The sequence below is a fragment of the Coregonus lavaretus genome (genome assembly GCF_964263955.1).
Source record: "Coregonus lavaretus genome assembly, chromosome: 33".
In the NCBI taxonomy this organism is placed as follows: Eukaryota; Metazoa; Chordata; class Actinopteri; order Salmoniformes; family Salmonidae; genus Coregonus; species Coregonus lavaretus.
Window position 1 is genome coordinate 29,916,360 of NC_140020.1, and position 7,510 is coordinate 29,923,869.

A 7,510-nucleotide genomic window follows, 5' to 3' on the forward strand; every position below is an offset into this window, starting at 1 on the left:
AACTGAAGCTCAACGTAAGTTAGCGCTAGCTTAGCGGCCCACACGTAAGTTTTCTTACAATATTTTTACATTTTTAGTAATTTAGCAGACGCTCTTATCCAGAGCGACTTACAGTTAGTGAGTGTATACATTTTCATACTGGCCACCTGTGGGAAACGAACCCACAACACTGGCGTTGCAAGCGCCATGCTCTACCAACTGAGCTACAGGGGACAATAGAATGTTATCTGTAAGAAATAAATTCCACAAATTAACTTTTAAGAATGCACACCTGTAAATTGAAATGCATTCCAGGTGACTACCTCATGAAGCTGGTTGAGAGAATGCCAAGAGTGTGCAAAGCTGTCATCAAGGCAAAGGGTGGCTACTTTGAAGAATCTCAAATGTAAAAAATACATTTTGATTTGTTTAACACATTTTTGGTTACTACATGATTCCATATGTGTTATTTCATAGTTTTGATGTCTTCACTATTATTCTCCATTGTGGAAAATAGTTAAATAAAATAAAAACCTGGAATGAGTAGGTGTGTCCAAACTTTTGACGGGTACTGTATGTCTGAGATGATATGAACATGACTGGGCATTCAAACATACAGTGAGGGAAAAAGGTATTTGATCCCCTGCTGATTTTGTACGTTTGCCCACTGACAAAGAAATGATCAGTCTATAATTTTGATGGTAGGTTTATTTGAACAGTGAGAGACAGAATAACAACAACAAAATCCAGAAAAACGCATGTCATAAATGTTATAAATTGATTTGCATTTTAATGAGGGAAATAAGTATTTGACCCCCTCTCAATCAGAAAGATTTATGGCTCCCAAGTGTCTTTTATACAGGTAACGAGCTGAGATTAGGAGCACACTCTTAAAGGGAGTGCTCCTAATCTCAGCTTGTTACCTGTATAAAAGACACCTGTCCACAGAAGCAATCAATCAATCAGATTCCAAACTCTCCACCATGGCCAAGACCAAAGAGCTCTCCAAGAATGTCAGGGACAAGATTGTAGACCTACACAAGGCTGGAATGGGCTACAAGACCATCGCCAAGCAGCTTGGTGAGAAGGTGACAACAGTTGGTGTGATTATTCGCAAATGGAAGAAACACAAAATAACTGTCAATTTACCTCGGCCTGGGGCTCCATGCAAGATCTCACCTCGTGGAGTTGCAATGATCATGAGAACGGTGAGGAATCAGCCCAGAACTACACGGGAGGATCTTGTCAATGATCTCAAGGCAGCTGGGACCATAGTCACCAAGAAAACAATTGGTAACACACTACGCCGTGAAGGACTGAAATCCTGCAGCGCCCGCAAGGTCCCCCTGCTCAAGAAAGCACATACAGTGGGGAGAACATGTATTTGATACACTGCCGATTTTGCAGGTTTTCCTACTTACAAAGCATGTAGAGGTCTGTAATTTTTCAACTGTGAGAGACAGAATCTAAAACAAAAATCCAGAAAATCACATTGTATGATTTTTAAGTAATTAATTTGCATTTTATTGCATGACATAAGTATTTGATACATCAGAAAAGCAGAACTTAATATTTGGTACAGAAACCTTCGTTTGCAATTACAGAGATCATACGTTTCCTGTAGGTCTTGACCAGGTTTGCACACACTGTAGCAGGGATTTTGGCCCACTCCTCCATACAGACCTTCTCCAGATCCTTCAGGTTTCGGGGCTGTCACTGGGCAATACCGACTTTCAGCTCCCTCCAAAGATTTTCTATTGGGTTCAGGTCTGGAGACTGGCTAGGCCACTCCAGGACCTTGAGATGCTTCTTACGGAGCCACTCCTTAGTTGCCCTGGCTGTGTGTTTCGGGTCGTTGTCATGCTGGAAGACCCAGCCATGACCCATCTTCAATGGTCTTACTGAGGGAAGGAGGTTGTTGGCCAAGATCTCGCGATACATAGCCCCATCCATACATAGCCCCATCCATCCTACATAGCCCCATCATTCTTCTTCTTCCTCCAAACACGGCAAGTGGAGTTTAGACCAAAAAGCTATATTTTTGTCTCATCAGACCACATGACCATCTCCCATTCCTCCTCTGGATCATCCAGATGGTCATTGGCAAACTTCAGACGGGCCTGGACATGTGCTGGCTTGAGCAGGGGGACCTTGCGTGCGCTGCAGGATTTTAATCCATGACGGCGTAGTGTGTTACTAATGGTTTTCTTTGAGACTGTGGTCCCAGCTCTCTTCATGTCATTGACCAGGTCCTGCTGTGTAGTTCTGGGCTGATCCCTCACCTTCCTCATGATCATTGATGCCCCACGAGGTGAGATCTTGCATGGAGCCCCAGACCGAGGTTGATTGACCGTCATCTTGAACTTCTTCCATTTTCTAATAATTGCGCCAACAGTTGTTGCCTTCTCACCAAGCTGCTTGCCTATTGTCATGTAGCCCATCCCAGCCTTGTGCAGGTCTACAATTGTATCCCTGATGTCCTTACACAGCTCTCTGGTCTTGGCCATTGTGGAGAGGTTGGAGTCTGTTTGATTGAGTGTGTAGACAGGTGTCTTGTATACAGGTAACGAGTTCAAACAGGTGCAGTTAATACAGGTAATGAGTGGAGAACAGGAGGGCTTCTTAAAGAAAAACTAACAGGTCTGTGAGAGCCGGAATTCTTACTGGTTGGTAGGTGATCAAATACTTATGTCATGCAATAAAATGCAAATTAATTACTTAAAAATCATACAATGTGATTTTCTGGATTTTTGCCTCTCTCACAGTTGAAGTGTACCTGAAGTGTACCTATGATAGAAATTACAGACCTCTACATGCTTTGTAAGTAGGAAAACCTGCAAAATCGGCAGTGTATCAAATACTTGTTCTCCCCACTGTATACAGGCCCGTCTGAAGTTTGCCAATGAACATCTGAATGATTCAGAGGAGAACTGGGTGAAAGTGTTGTGGTCAGATGAGACCAAAATCGAGCTCTTTGGCATCAACTCAACTCGGCGTGTTTGGAGGAGGAGGAATGCTGCCTATGACCCCAAGAACACCATCCCCACCGTCAAACATGGAGGTGGAAACATTATGCTTTGGGGGTGTTTTTCTACTAAGGGGACAGGACAACTTCACCACATCAAAGGGACGATGGACGGGGCTTGTACCGTCAAATCTTGGGTGAGAACCTCCTTCCCTCAGACAAGGCATTGAAAATGGGTCGGGGATGGGTATTCCAGCATGACAATGACCCAAAACACACGGCCAAGGCAACAAAGGAGTGGCTCAAGAAGAAGCACATTAAGGTCCTGGAGTGGCCTAGCCAGTCTCCAGACCTTAATCCCATAGAGAATCTGTGGAGGGAGCTGAAGGTTCGAGTTGCCAAACATCAGGCTCATAACCTTAATTACTTGGAGAAGATCTGCAAAGAGGAGTGGGACAAAATCCCTCCTGAGATGTGCGCAAACCTGGTGGCCAACTACAAGAAATGTCTGACCTCTGTGATTGCCAACAAGGGTTTTGCCACCAAGTACTAAGTCATGTTTTGCAGAGGGGTCAAATACTTATTTCCCTCATTAAAATGCAAATCAGTTGATAAAATTTTTGACATGCGTTTTTCTGGATTTTTATGTTGTTATTCTGTCTCTCAGTGTTCAAATAAACCTACCATTAAAATTATAGACTGATCATGTCTTTGTCAGTGGTCAAACATACAAAATCAGCAGGGGATCAAATACTTTTTTCCCTCACTGTATCTGTATCCATTCATCATCATTAATAGTTTCTACCAGGTCTTTCTCACATTTTTGTTTTACATGTTTTGTATCAACGGGAAAAGCCTCTATCAACCCTTGATACAGTTTGGAAATCAACTTTGGAGGTTTGTCAGACTGCCTTAAAATAGCACCTGGCTTGTCCAGTGTTTGCTGCATAGAGAGAATAAAGTGTTGTATCTGCACAATTCACCTTACCTCGTATTCCCTGATCCTGCTGAGACCCCTGTCACCATCAGATCCTCCTAAAATGAGGCATGACAAAGAATTACCTTGGTGTACATTTATACATGATATTATCCAAGAATAGAATCAATGGTTCAATAATTGAAATTACCATTACTCCCAGATCCCAGACTGTAGCGTTAAGCTTAAACTGCTGTCCTGTAGCTACTGTAGGTCTACCCATCAATTCAAGATGGAACTTTATATCATTCACTGATATTGTTAATATACTGCAAAATTCAGCTGAGCTCCGTAGACTGCTCTTCCCTGGCTGTCTGACCCTGCTGGGACCCCTGCCACCATCTGATCCTGCTAAGACATGATGAGCATAGTGTTGTGTACTGACTGCACTAGAGGGCTGCATTTCCGCACGGATCATTGCGGCACGGTCTGCATTTTTCATGCTGCGGGCGGGAGTGGGCATTCAGATAGATGACTTTGGGATGAAAATATTTTTGTTGTCCCACAGATTATTTGGAAATGGTCCTCTTTCTGCTTTGTATGCGTTAGCCTACCTATTGTATTAAAAGCACATCTTTTTTGCATTATTCATACACTCAGAATTCGCTGCTTCAACTTCAGTAGCCTACCTCTCCTATTTGGGCGTGAGAGTTCAAGTGCGCCTAGTATGTGTGGTCTCATTGAAATAGAGTAGGCTGCCTACATGGGCGGAGAATCACATGGCAGTTAACTTGAATATGAAATTAACTTAAATATGATTAGATTGTAGTTTACTACAGTGGCTGTGAATAAATATTCATAATGGGAAGAAGTGGAGGCCTCTCAACCAACATGAGTCGAAGTGAAATCTTTTTTAAAAATAATCATTGAAAAGGAAAAGGCACAAGGCGCACATAGGTTAGGCTACTATGGTGAGCGAGCATTGCGCATTTTCATTTTCAATAAGTATTGATTACCCATTTATTTGTCCCTGCCTGAAAATCATCCACCTAAAAGGTAGGCTATATCATATATGCATATGCAAAACATAGCAAGTGTCGCTGTCATCATTCTTGCTGCTTCCAGTTCAGCAGCCATACCTGTGAGATCAGGTGCGCGTGTGGTCTCAATGAAATAGAGTAAGCTATAGCCTCGATCCTGACTAGTCTCCCTGCCGCTGAAAAACATCCCTGCAGCATGATGCTGCCACCACCATACTTCACCATAGGGATGGTGCCAGGTTTCCTCCAGACGTGACGCTTGGCATTGGTCTGAGAGTTCTTTAGGTGCCTTTTAGCAAACCCAAAGCGAGCTGTCATGTGCCTTTTACTGAGGAGTGGCTTCCGTCTGGCCACTATACCATAAAGGCCTGATTGGTGGAGTGCTGCAGAAATGGTTGTCCTTCTGGAAGGTTCTTCCATCTCCCCAGAGGAACTCTGGAGCTCTGTCAGAGTGACCATCGGGTTCTTGGTCACCTCCCTGACCAAGGCCCTTCTCGCCCGATTGCTCAGCTTGGCAGGGTGGCCAGCTCTAGGAAGAGTCTTGGTCGTTCCAAACTTCTTCCATTTAAGAATGATGGAGGCCACTGTGTTCTTTGGGACCGTCAATGCTGTAGAAATGTTTTGTTACCCTTCCCCAGATCTGTGCCGCGACACAATCCTGTCTCGGAGCTCTACGGACAATTCCTTTGATCTCATGGCTTGGTTTTTGCTCTGACATGTGTTGTCAACTGTGGGACCTTATATAGAAATATGGGTGCCTTTCCAAATCATGTCCAATCAATTGAATTTACCACAGGTGGACTCCAATCAAGTTGTAGAAACATCTCAAGGATGATCAATGGAAACAGGATGCACCTGAGCTCAATTTCGAGTCTCATAGCAAAGGGTCTGAATACTTATGTAAATAAGGTATTTCTGTTTTTTGTTTTTTTATAAATTTGCAAACATTTCTAAAAACCTGTTTTCACTTTGTCATTATGGGGTGTGTGTGTAGGTTGATGAGGAAAACATTCATTTAATCCATTTTGGAATAAATACTTTTCGAATGCACTGTAATGACTTAAATTTGCCATTACCTGATTTTACATATATTTGTGTTATTCCTAAGGCAAGATTCAAAAGCTTCATAAACGTAGTCTCCCTCGGGAAAAAAGCGTCTACACATTATTGTTCCATGTTACTATTTGGTTTGCAACATTTGGGGGTTGTATAAACCTACCTGTTTGCCTCTACGACTTGTGCAGCAATATATCATCTTACAAATGCTATCTCTCCTGTGCCAGTAGGTTAGCTAGCCCAAGAATGAATGCAAAACTAATAATTCACCATGGAAACCATAAACACTCAGAATTCCATTCATTCATTAACCAGCGCAGCGCAGCCTATGTAGGCCTATTGGATATTTATTCAATTATTATTATTGAAGTTATTTTCTCTTATCGTCATTTAATCTCTGCTAGCTACATGCCAATGATTTATTTAACATAGCAACGTCGAATGAATAGAATTATTAGAATTAACGACTGAGTCAAAACACAACCAACAACCAGCCCGCTCACGTAGCGGGCATGGAGGCAAGGAAAATGATGGCTGTGAGTGGCCATCGGTGTGAGAGCTCACTCAAGAGTTATTGGCAGCCCCTAACATGGAGAACAGAAAACGCTGGAGTGCCATATTAGCTAGCAACAATGTGAGAGGCAAGCACTGGCTGTCACCAACCAACGCCAGGACCATGGACAGTTCTTCCACTCGTGTGCTGTATATGGAAACGTCACTATTAACATCACCAACTAACTTGGTTAGCTCAGACTCACCAACCATAGTAGTTGTTGCCCATGTAGGCCTATTGGATATTTATTAAATCATTATTTATTGAAGTTCTTGTCTCTCATCATCATTGACTGTCTGCTAGCTAGCTACATGCCAATGATTTGTTTAGCATAGCAACGTAGAATTAATAAAATGATTAGAATTAACAACTGGGTTAAAACATGAGAAAATAACTAACGACCAGCCTGCTTGGGTAGCAACTTGAGAATGCAAAAACAAATTTACTCTTTAAAATAATGTTTTTAATAAAAAAATGTAATTCCTATTTTTATAAATATGTTGGCAACCATTTTATAAATGCAGTAAGGCCCTCGAACCGGGGGATTATCGTGTGATAACTCCCTCCTAAGGGCTGTTCCCGGCCCTCGACTTTGCATAATTTGAGTGAAATGTTGTCCAACTAAATTTAGGCTGGCCCACCTATCAATGAATTTCTGGCTACGCTACTATTGTGTGTGTATGTCTGTGTGTCTGTGCATGTGTTTGTGTTTGTGTTTGTGTTTGTGTTTGTGTTTGTGTGTGTGCCTGGTCTGCTAATGGAGTCAATGGAGTATTGACCTAAGCCCCTGACAGGCATGAGGAAGATTCTCCCTGTAGTGACACGCTCTTTGACAAGGCAGAGGCTGCCTGTAGTGCCCACGCTCCAGCACTCCTTATTTACACAAAGTTAGACCTCCTCTCCTTTATCTCTTTCTCTATTTGACTGTCTCACAGCTTTCTTTCTTTCTTCATTTCAGTTCCGAGATCCTTGAGTGCCCTGAGATCCACATCACAGATTCT